Consider the following 13070-nt stretch of genomic DNA (forward strand, 5'->3'; position numbering starts at 1 on the left):
GTGGTTCTTGAACTACTTCAAGTTCTATCATGCTGCCCTTTCTATCGGATAGAAACTCCCTTTCCAAAAAGGTGGCATTTCTTGAAACAAACGTCTTTGCTTCTTTGACATAGTAGAACTCGTATCCCATCGAGTCTTCGGGATACCCCACAAAATAGCACAAGTCGGATTTACTATCCAACTTATCTCCCACTAATCGCTTCACATAAGCGAGACAACCCCATATCCTAATATGTTTGTAATTGGGTTTCCGGGAATGCCAAAGTTCATAAGGTGTGGATTTAACTGCTTTGGTGTTAACTCTATTCAGCAAATACGCGGCAGTACGGAGTGCATGACCCCACAAGTATGCCGGTAAGTTTGTGAACCCCATCATTGATCGAACCATATCTAATAAAGTTCGATTCCGACGTTCGGATACTCCATTAAGTTGAGGAGTTCCCGGTGGAGTCCATTGGGACTGTATCCCATTTTCTTTTAGATAGTCAATGAACTCGATGCTCAAGTACTCTCCACCACGATCGGATCGCAGCTTCTTAATACTTCGTCCGAGTTGCTTTTCTACTTCATGCCTAAAATCTTTGAACCTTTCAAATGTTTCAGACTTGTACTTCATCAAGTACACATACCCATACCTAGAATAATCGTCGGTAAAGGTGGCGAAGTAGTTATATCCACCCTTCGCACTAACACTTAGTGGACCACATACGTCTGTATGGATCAAATCCAAAAGACCCTCGGCTCGTTCCATTTTCCCTTTGTAGGGTGACTTGGTCATTTTCCCTTTAAGGCAAGATTCACAAGTTTGTAGTGATTTCACGTCCTCCAAAGAGAACAATCCTTCACTGACAAAATCGTTCATCCTTCTTAAAAAGACATGACCTAATCTAGCGTGCCAAAGTTGTGCGGGGTTTTGATCTATCTCCTTACGTTTTGCTGATTTTCGCCTTAGGGGCCCCCACTACCTTCACCAACTTCGAACTTGCTGTTTGGGAAGGGAACTCTTTCCTTTATCTTCTTTTGGGAAGAACTCTTCTTTCCAAAAGTAGCAGCAATGAGAACAAACTTCTCTTTCTTAATGGTGGACTCGAAACTGACCAACATGTTCATTAACTCATCCAAGGGAGGATCTAGTTTGTTCATGTTGAAGTTCACTATGAACGATTCATAGGAACTAGGAAGAGACAACAAGATCAAATCCAACGAGAGCTCGGCCGGGAGGGTGACATCGAGATTCACTAGCTTTTCAAGGAGAGTGATCATTTTGAGACAGTGCTCGTGGACCGAAGTCCCTTCGCGCAGTCTCGCCGTGATCAACTCCTTTGTAGCAGCGTACCTCGATGCCCTAATATTCTCACTATACATGCTATCGAGATGAGCCTTTATATCGAAAGCATGCAAGTGAGACTCATATTTCCTCGCAAGCGCGGGCTCCATGGCGGCTATCATATAGCACCTAGCATGAGTGTCATCTTTCTTCCAAACTTCATAAGTTTCCTTTTCAGCATCAGTCGCCGTAGCAGGTATAGTGGCGGGAAGTCTCTCGTTCAAAACATAGAGACGCCCCTCAACAGTTAGCACAAGCTTAAGACTACGCAACCAATCTAGGTAATTAGGGCCATTGAGTTTATTGTCGAGGATTGACATTATGGGATTCTTAGACATAATTATCTGAGACATATAGAGAAGAGGATTATTAGAGATTCGCGTTAAATGATTGTTACAATTAAATGTTTGGACTTATGTTATTTAATTGTTCTCCCACTAATTTTATCGAGTTCCACTTCCCTCTAGTAGACAAACGAGAAAACTGATTTTTCTTAATGGGCTTTAGGTCCAATAGACAAATATAACCCGTAGTTAATCTAGCCCGATTATATTTGCCCAAAGGTAGATCACAATCAATCATATCCACAATATGACCCTAAATTAATTTTCCTCACACTTGATAATGACCTAAGTTAATCTCGCGAATATCAAAATCGTCGTGTGTCAAGTCTAACCTACCAATCAAAGATGCTCATAGAACTTGATTATGCCAAACTAATGCAGTCCCTAGTTAATCTAGCCGACCACGTTAATCCAACATAACCCCTTTCTATGGCTACCTTCATCGCTATGTCAATTGAATTACAGCTTACTCTACCATAGCACTCCCCGCTAACACGGCTTACTGCACTACAGCAAAGGGCTACACATAATCCAACCGTTGGCAGAAGGAAAGAAATAACTCAACAGATTGGGTCATTCTTTATAGCTTGAAATGATTCTCAATTAGATTAAGAATGAGGGGTTTTATTAAAAGTTTTATCTCATCAGAAGGTTCGGATTGGTCTATGTGATTCCTACATCTATGTTCTCTAAAGGTATATGGAAACGCATATTGTCCTAAGAGGAACATACGACCTAATTACATAATTAATTACATTAATTAATTATCGAGTTTTTCAAAATAATTATAGAACCTCAACTAGCATAAATCATTCAAATAATGTTGAGGTACTACTAATTAAGTTGAACTATAATCAATATTATATATGTGTTCTATTAATTGAAATCAATTTAACAATTTAAATTAATTAATTAATCTAACACCTATTTACTAAAATAGATGATCGTCGATCCAATTATCTAATTGGGATTAATTGAAAATAATTTTCCAAAAATTAAAATCAATTTGTTTTAAGTTTAATTTTAGAAATCTGAAATATTTTTTATTTTTTATTTTCAGTGAACCGGTTCGGCCCAACCGGTCTGACCGGTTCGGACCAAAGCGGTCCGGTTCTGTCCGGTCCAGCTGACCCAAATCAGTGGGCCGGGTCAGTCGGACCGGGAACCGGTCTGACCGACCCGAATCCACGTGGATTCGGTCAACTAAATCGCACACAACCATCGAACCGACCGGTTCGACCGGTTCGATCCGAACAACAAAAACCGACGTTTTAAAAAAACAATTTCAGATCCGATTTTCCAATTTTAAACAATTTTAAAGCTGGAAAAATTCTAAACAATATTTCAAAAATATTTTAAACTTACGAAAACTCCCAATTACATAATACGACAATCACTACTTCAATAAATCGAACATGCATAAAATCATAGCATGTTATACAACGCAATTAATTACGCAACGAGCTCTGATACCACTGTTGGGTTTCGGGCACGCGTACGCAGCGGAAAACAAAAATTTAATGCGATTTAAACGACTTTAAAGCACACAAGCACATGCCCGACAAATTAAAAACAATTAATTGCGTACCTTTGCGCTTCCAGCGAAATTAAAACAACATACATTGCGTACCTTTGCGCTTCCAGCGAAATTAAAACAATAACATGCTTAATTACTTAATCGAAATTAAATCAATTAGCATGCTCGCGTTTAAATCAAATAATCATGCTCGCAATAATAAAACCAATTTCATGTAGTCACATAAAATCATACAAGTTTCTTATTAAAACGAACATGCATATATTAATTTAAACGTAACCGAATCGAATGACAATAGATTCGAAACATTACCTCTTGAAGCGTGAGGTAGGCGCACTAAGAAAAGCTAGATTGCCACGGAAACCAATCCGTGCAATCCGGGGCAGCAACGGCGATGATCCGAGCTACGGCAGCGCATGTGATTCACGCGCAGAGAAGATGGCTAGCTGCTCTTCCCACTCCTATTGATCCAACCTGTTTGCTGATCTGAAATTACAGCCTTGCTCCGACTTCAGTATCTCCATGCGTATTTACTGGATGAACAATTCCTTCTGGACGATGCTTAATTACTGTCAAAATTTCACGTCCATCGGATGAGCGGTTGATTTATGGCGAATTTTCTCGCTGGGCAGCGCAGAAAATCCGAGAGCAGTTTTTCTGAATTGCCTTCTCGCATCTTCGATTCTTCGATCTTCCTCCTCTTGGATTTCACCTCGTATACTTCGATCTACTAAACACGTGGCACTAGACACGTAATAGTCAGAATAACGGAAGAAAAGAAAGAAGGAAAGGAATACCGAAAGAGATCGGCCAACGGGTGGCCGATTCCGGCGAATTTCTTGCGACGGCGCGGTGGTGGTGGCCGTGGGAGAGGGTGGCTGATCGAGAGAGGCAGCGGCTAGGGTTATGAACGTGTGTTCTCTTAGTTGTGTGTGTGCAAGACCTATAAATCAAGTATTTATATGTCTTGCATAAAACCCTAACGGGCTTAAGTTGGACATGGCCCAACAGCTTAAGTCCGTTAGTTCTTTTACTTGCTCGTCTCTCTCAATTCAATGATCGGAAAATTGTAACGATTACATTTTCGGAATCATTATAATGTCCTCATCATTACGAGTTCCAACTCTCGATTTCCAACTTTCCAAAAGTGGAAACCCTAATTCAGTGCACTTTCTAAATTTGGAAACTTCCCGATTTAGAAGGTTCACTAATACGTTCGCCTATTCTTTTCCTTTTCTTATTCTCATTCATAATTCCAAATTACGAATGTTGGACCCAATCATATTGACTTCCAATCATGCAAAGATAAACATATTTTACCTTTGACCGTTTATTCAAAGATCTCATGTGCACGAGCAGTGTGACCCTCGATGGTTCAGGTGTACGCTAGCCGTGGGCCCACAACCCTTTGTGGTCAAAACTCGTCCCCTTAGAGTTACGATTAAAATGAAACTCGTTTCACCTTAATCACCCAACGAATCAAGATTGGCGTCTAGCAACTACGCGTCATGATTCCCTAGATACAAATGAAGTGCCTGCAAGAACCTTCAGATATAGTTAACGTACAGTACGGTCCCTTCGATTCATATGTCCCGATTGAACTAGAGGCATTGGTTCGTCGAGACCTCTTTATATGTTCAATGACGGTGCGATCGTTCTACGTGTTGTAATCGTCACGTGCATGACTTAGAGAATCGAATTCTCTAATCATCACTTAGTCAGCTCTGGCCAGAGACTTAGAATGATTACAAACTTTCAGAACACACAGGACATCCAAGACTTTTCTAGCGATCGAATCCCCGACTACAATGCACAGACCTCCCACTAGATTTCGGACTGCACGAACACTGGCCCTTGGGATGGTCCTCGGTGGAACTCAGGGACAGGTCACGATACAGCTGGTCCTCTAGTGAAGTCACGGTGATGTCTAGGTCATAAGGACTAATGGTGTACAACTATACCATAGATATCTCTACTCGATTATTGGGAACCACTTAGAGATTTCTAGGGTGAGGGAGTTCAGTGAACTCGTCAACTTACGAGCACCCACTTATGCATGCCGATATCACAATACCGTTTACTGATGAGATGCAGTACACATACACTAAGTGCTAGTCTTCTAATGGGAAAGGCCGATATCCTCATTGGTGGCGTAACCCTTCGACTAGGAACACGTTTAACAGTTATAATACTTAAGTAAATATCTCACGATCCTAACGATCAATTACTAGTACTTGTACAACTGTAAGGACTATATCTATGCTTGTGACAAAGGGACAAATATATAGAATGCCAAGGTGTTTTATCATTAATACGAATAAAGGTTCGTTTATTACCATAATAAATACGAAAGACCACAGCCAAAAGTTGGCTTGTTGGTCACCTACTCTAACAATCTTCCACTTGACCTAAAGCCAACTACCCATGAATCGCAATCCCATCGACTCTCGATGTTTCTCATGGACCGATCTCGGTAAAGGCTTCGTAAAGGGGTCTGCAACGTTCTCTTCCGAGGTGACTCGTTCTACTTTAACTTCACCTCTATCAATGATCTCTCGGATCACATGATACTTTCTCAGAATATGCTTCGACTTCTGATGAGATCTCGGCTCCCTAGCTTGCGCCAAGGCTCCGGTGTTATCACAGTACAACGGTACTGGATCACTAGCACAAGGAACGACACCCAACTCTTGGATGAACTTCCTTATCCAAGTCCCATCTTTTGCAGTTTCGGACGCTGCAATGTATTCCGATTCGGTAGTGGAATCAGCCGTTGTGCTTTGCTTGGAACTCTTCCAACACACGGCACCACCATTCAGCGTGAATATAAATCCAGAATTCGACTTTGAGTCGTCCACGTCCGATTGAAAACTAGAGTCGGTAAAACCCTCTAATTTCAACTCGGCACCCCCATAGACCAAAAATATATCCTTAGTTCTTCGCAAGTACTTGAGGATATCTTTCACGGCTTTCCAGTGAGCCGGGCCGGGGTTAGACTGATATCTGCTTGTGACACTCACAGCATACGCAATATCGGGTCTCGTACATAGCATGCCATACATTATGCTTCCTATTGCAGAAGCATAAGGCGTCCTTTTCATCTCCTCGATTTCACTAGGTGTTTGGGGACACATAGATTTCGAGAGACGAACCCCATGGGACATTGGCAAGAATCCCTTCTTGGATTCTTCCATGCTAAACCGTTTCATAACGGTGTCTATGTACAGGCTTTGGGATAAGCCAAGCATCTTTCTTGCTCTATCTCTATAGATGCGTATTCCTAATACATAAGATGCTTCTCCCAAATCCTTCATTGAGAAACGTGTGGACAACCATGCTTTCGTTTGCTGTAACATTCCTACGTCATTCCCAATGAGTAGAATGTCATCAACGTAAAGCACTAGAAATATTACTGCCCTCCCACTAACCTTCTTGTATACACAAGGTTCCTCCGGATTCTTCTCAAAATCAAACTCTTTGATAGTTGAGTCGAACCTAATGTTCCAACTACGGGATGCTTGCTTCAATCCATAAATGGATCGCTGGAGCTTGCAAACCTTTTGCTCACTTCCAGAAGATATGAAGCCTTCCGGCTGCGCCATGTAAATTTCTTCCTTAATGTCTCCATTAAGGAAGGCGGTCTTCACATCCATTTGCCATATCTCGTAGTCGTACCACGCAGCTATGGCTAGCAAAATCCTAATGGACTTCAGCATCGCGACTGGCGAAAAGGTTTCCTCATAGTCAACGCCTTGCCTTTGAGTGTAACCTTTCGCTACCAATCTAGCTTTATAGGTCGATACCTTTCCATCCACTCCAATTTTGTTCTTATAGATCCACTTGCAGCCTATAGGAACAATTCCCTTAGGTGGATCTACCAAGGTCCACACCTTGTTGGAGTACATGGAGTCCATTTCGGATTTCATGGCAGTTAGCCAATGTCCCATGTCCGCATCCGATACGGCCTCATTGTATGTTCTTGGATCTTGTCCAAGATCAACATGATCTTCATCATTTTCGAGGAGGAATAACCTATCCGGCATTTTCCGAACTCTTTCGGATCTACGTACCGTAGGTTCAGGAGGTATATTAGTGGTTTGTTGTATTGGTTCGATTACTTGTTCTTGCGTTTGAACTTCACTTTGTGGTTCTTGAACTACTTCAAGTTCTATCATGCTGCCCTTTCTATCGGATAGAAACTCCCTTTCCAAAAAGGTGGCATTTCTTGAAACAAACGTCTTTGCTTCTTTGACATAGTAGAACTCGTATCCCATCGAGTCTTCGGGATACCCCACAAAATAGCACAAGTCGGATTTACTATCCAACTTATCTCCCACTAATCGCTTCACATAAGCGAGACAACCCCATATCCTAATATGTTTGTAATTGGGTTTCCGGGAATGCCAAAGTTCATAAGGTGTTGATTTAACTGCTTTGGTGTTAACTCTATTCAGCAAATACGCGGCAGTACGGAGTGCATGACCCCACAAGTATGCCGGTAAGTTTGTGAACCCCATCATTGATCGAACCATATCTAATAAAGTTCGATTCCGACGTTCGGATACTCCATTAAGTTGAGGAGTTCCCGGTGGAGTCCATTGGGACTGTATCCCATTTTCTTTTAGATAGTCAATGAACTCGATGCTCAAGTACTCTCCACCACGATCGGATCGCAGCTTCTTAATACTTCGTCCGAGTTGCTTTTCTACTTCATGCCTAAAATCTTTGAACCTTTCAAATGTTTCAGACTTGTACTTCATCAAGTACACATACCCATACCTAGAATAATCGTCGGTAAAGGTGGCGAAGTAGTTATATCCACCCTTCGCACTAACACTTAGTGGACCACATACGTCTGTATGGATCAAATCCAAAAGACCCTCGGCTCGTTCCATTTTCCCTTTGTAGGGTGACTTGGTCATTTTCCCTTTAAGGCAAGATTCACAAGTTTGTAGTGATTTCACGTCCTCCAAAGAGAACAATCCTTCACTGACAAAATCGTTCATCCTTCTTAAAGAGACATGACCTAATCTAGCGTGCCAAAGTTGTGCGGGGTTTTGATCTATCTCCTTACGTTTTGCTGATTTTCGCCTTAGGGGCCCCCACTACCTTCACCAACTTCGAACTTGCTGTTTGGGAAGGGAACTCTTTCCTTTATCTTCTTTTGGGAAGAACTCTTCTTTCCAAAAGTAGCAGCAATGAGAACAAACTTCTCTTTCTTAATGGTGGACTCGAAACTGACCAACATGTTCATTAACTCATCCAAGGGAGGATCTAGTTTGTTCATGTTGAAGTTCACTATGAACGATTCATAGGAACTAGGAAGAGACAACAAGATCAAATCCAACGAGAGCTCGGCCGGGAGGGTGACATCGAGATTCACTAGCTTTTCAAGGAGAGTGATCATTTTGAGACAGTGCTCGTGGACCGAAGTCCCTTCGCGCAGTCTCGCCGTGATCAACTCCTTTGTAGCAGCGTACCTCGATGCCCTAATATTCTCACTATACATGCTATCGAGATGAGCCTTTATATCGAAAGCATGCAAGTGAGACTCATATTTCCTCGCAAGCGCGGGCTCCATGGCGGCTATCATATAGCACCTAGCATGAGTGTCATCTTTCTTCCAAACTTCATAAGTTTCCTTTTCAGCATCAGTCGCTGTAGCAGGTATAGTGGCGGGAAGTCTCTCGTTCAAAACATAGAGACGCCCCTCAACAGTTAGCACAAGCTTAAGACTACGCAACCAATCTAGGTAATTAGGGCCATTGAGTTTATTGTCGAGGATTGACATTATGGGATTCTTAGACATAATTATCTGAGACATATAGAGAAGAGGATTATTAGAGATTCGCGTTAAATGATTGTTACAATTAAATGTTTGGACTTATGTTATTTAATTGTTCTCCCACTAATTTTATCGAGTTCCACTTCCCTCTAGTAGACAAACGAGAAAACTGATTTTTCTTAATGGGCTTTAGGTCCAATAGACAAATATAACCCGTAGTTAATCTAGCCCGATTATATTTGCCCAAAGGTAGATCACAATCAATCATATCCACAATATGACCCTAAATTAATTTTCCTCACACTTGATAATGACCTAAGTTAATCTCGCGAATATCAAAATCGTCGTGTGTCAAGTCTAACCTACCAATCAAAGATGCTCATAGAACTTGATTATGCCAAACTAATGCAGTCCCTAGTTAATCTAGCCGACCACGTTAATCCAACATAACCCCTTTCTATGGCTACCTTCATCGCTATGTCAATTGAATTACAGCTTACTCTACCATAGCACTCCCCGCTAACACGGCTTACTGCACTACAGCAAAGGGCTACACATAATCCAACCGTTGGCAGAAGGAAAGAAATAACTCAACAGATTGGGTCATTCTTTATAGCTTGAAATGATTCTCAATTAGATTAAGAATGAGGGGTTTTATTAAAAGTTTTATCTCATCAGAAGGTTCGGATTGGTCTATGTGATTCCTACATCTATGTTCTCTAAAGGTATATGGAAACGCATATTGTCCTAAGAGGAACATACGACCTAATTACATAATTAATTACATTAATTAATTATCGAGTTTTTCAAAATAATTATAGAACCTCAACTAGCATAAATCATTCAAATAATGTTGAGGTACTACTAATTAAGTTGAACTATAATCAATATTATATATGTGTTCTATTAATTGAAATCAATTTAACAATTTAAATTAATTAATTAATCTAACACCTATTTACTAAAATAGATGATCGTCGATCCAATTATCTAATTGGGATTAATTGAAAATAATTTTCCAAAAATTAAAATCAATTTGTTTTAAGTTTAATTTTAGAAATCTGAAATATTTTTTATTTTTTATTTTCAGTGAACCGGTTCGGCCCAACCGGTCTGACCGGTTCGGACCAAAGCGGTCCGGTTCTGTCCGGTCCAGCTGACCCAAATCAGTGGGCCGGGTCAGTCGGACCGGGAACCGGTCTGACCGACCCGAATCCACGTGGATTCGGTCAACTAAATCGCACACAACCATCGAACCGACCGGTTCGACCGGTTCGATCCGAACAACAAAAACCGACGTTTTAAAAAAACAATTTCAGATCCGATTTTCCAATTTTAAACAATTTTAAAGCTGGAAAAATTCTAAACAATATTTCAAAAATATTTTAAACTTACGAAAACTCCCAATTACATAATACGACAATCACTACTTCAATAAATCGAACATGCATAAAATCATAGCATGTTATACAACGCAATTAATTACGCAACGAGCTCTGATACCACTGTTGGGTTTCGGGCACGCGTACGCAGCGGAAAACAAAAATTTAATGCGATTTAAACGACTTTAAAGCACACAAGCACATGCCCGACAAATTAAAAACAATTAATTGCGTACCTTTGCGCTTCCAGCGAAATTAAAACAACATACATTGCGTACCTTTGCGCTTCCAGCGAAATTAAAACAATAACATGCTTAATTACTTAATCGAAATTAAATCAATTAGCATGCTCGCGTTTAAATCAAATAATCATGCTCGCAATAATAAAACCAATTTCATGTAGTCACATAAAATCATACAAGTTTCTTATTAAAACGAACATGCATATATTAATTTAAACGTAACCGAATCGAATGACAATAGATTCGAAACATTACCTCTTGAAGCGTGAGGTAGGCGCACTAAGAAAAGCTAGATTGCCACGGAAACCAATCCGTGCAATCCGGGGCAGCAACGGCGATGATCCGAGCTACGGCAGCGCATGTGATTCACGCGCAGAGAAGATGGCTAGCTGCTCTTCCCACTCCTATTGATCCAACCTGTTTGCTGATCTGAAATTACAGCCTTGCTCCGACTTCAGTATCTCCATGCGTATTTACTGGATGAACAATTCCTTCTGGACGATGCTTAATTACTGTCAAAATTTCACGTCCATCGGATGACCGGTTGATTTATGGCGAATTTTCTCGCTGGGCAGCGCAGAAAATCCGAGAGCAGTTTTTCTGAATTGCCTTCTCGCATCTTCGATTCTTCGATCTTCCTCCTCTTGGATTTCACCTCGTATACTTCGATCTACTAAACACGTGGCACTAGACACGTAATAGTCAGAATAACGGAAGAAAAGAAAGAAGGAAAGGAATACCGAAAGAGATCGGCCAACGGGTGGCCGATTCCGGCGAATTTCTTGCGACGGCGCGGTGGTGGTGGCCGTGGGAGAGGGTGGCTGATCGAGAGAGGCAGCGGCTAGGGTTATGAACGTGTGTTCTCTTAGTTGTGTGTGTGCAAGACCTATAAATCAAGTATTTATATGTCTTGCATAAAACCCTAACGGGCTTAAGTTGGACATGGCCCAACAGCTTAAGTCCGTTAGTTCTTTTACTTGCTCGTCTCTCTCAATTCAATGATCGGAAAATTGTAACGATTACATTTTCGGAATCATTATAATGTCCTCATCATTACGAGTTCCAACTCTCGATTTCCAACTTTCCAAAAGTGGAAACCCTAATTCAGTGCACTTTCTAAATTTGGAAACTTCCCGATTTAGAAGGTTCACTAATACGTTCGCCTATTCTTTTCCTTTTCTTATTCTCATTCATAATTCCAAATTACGAATGTTGGACCCAATCATATTGACTTCCAATCATGCAAAGATAAACATATTTTACCTTTGACCGTTTATTCAAAGATCTCATGTGCACGAGCAGTGTGACCCTCGATGGTTCAGGTGTACGCTAGCCGTGGGCCCACAACCCTTTGTGGTCAAAACTCGTCCCCTTAGAGTTACGATTAAAATGAAACTCGTTTCACCTTAATCACCCAACGAATCAAGATTGGCGTCTAGCAACTACGCGTCATGATTCCCTAGATACAAATGAAGTGCCTGCAAGAACCTTCAGATATAGTTAACGTACAGTACGGTCCCTTCGATTCATATGTCCCGATTGAGTCCCTCCAACGGTGGTCGGGAAGGATGCTTCAAGCCATTGTGCGACATTTGGCGTGCGGCAATCCCGAGTGCACCGAACCGGCTCCTTTGCCCGCACCGATCCTTGAACCGGTACCCGAGCTTTCGGATGAGGAAGATGATGGTGATGCTCTTGCACATGGTGGAGTTGGAGCGCAACCCGACGATGGTCCGGACGCTTAAAAACAGGTGTTTTCTATCCTTAAACTCCGGGCAAATCACATTGAGGGCAATGTGAATTTTAAGTTTGGGGGTGGTTAATCACTTGTTTTCGTTTATGTGCGCTTTGTTGTCCATAAGCTTGGTACCAGCACGGGCAGCCAAATAAAACATATAAGGGGAATATTTCTTCGCAATAAAACAAGCGAACAAGCGATCAGCAGTCGGCTCTATTTTTTGCCACGCCAGAACACAATAGAAGACCGACATAAAACGAATAGAATTGGGGTGGAATTGGTTAATGGGAATACCGTACTTCTCAGAAACTGCGACGAAGAACGGATGGAGGGGAAGAGCGAGACCAGCATAGAATTGGCCTAAGTGAAAGGTGACACTGTTAGGAGGAGGAGAATGAGGTCGCTCGTTCTCGCGAGGAGTCGCAATAGAAAAGCCTGAAGGAAGGCCCACGTCGCGCATAAACAGTTCTATATGGCGAAGTGTCACGAGGGAACTCTCTGAAATTCCCGCTTCCCCTGATTGGACCTTTTTCCTAACCTTTTGAGTCACCGGCCGAGGCTCAAGGTTTATAAGGGGGCGAGATGTGTCAGAAAGTGTGTCGGAAGAGGAGTCAGATGAGGAAGAACTAGAAGACGAAGATGACCCTAGGACTAGAGAAGGATCCTCATTTGGAGGCAAGTTATGCTCGGCGGAAGAAGGGGGACGGATAGATGA

Source organism: Erythranthe guttata, chromosome 9 (genome assembly GCF_056151865.1).
Source record: "Erythranthe guttata isolate IM_541 chromosome 9, IM_541, whole genome shotgun sequence".
Classification (NCBI taxonomy): Eukaryota; Viridiplantae; Streptophyta; class Magnoliopsida; order Lamiales; family Phrymaceae; genus Erythranthe; species Erythranthe guttata.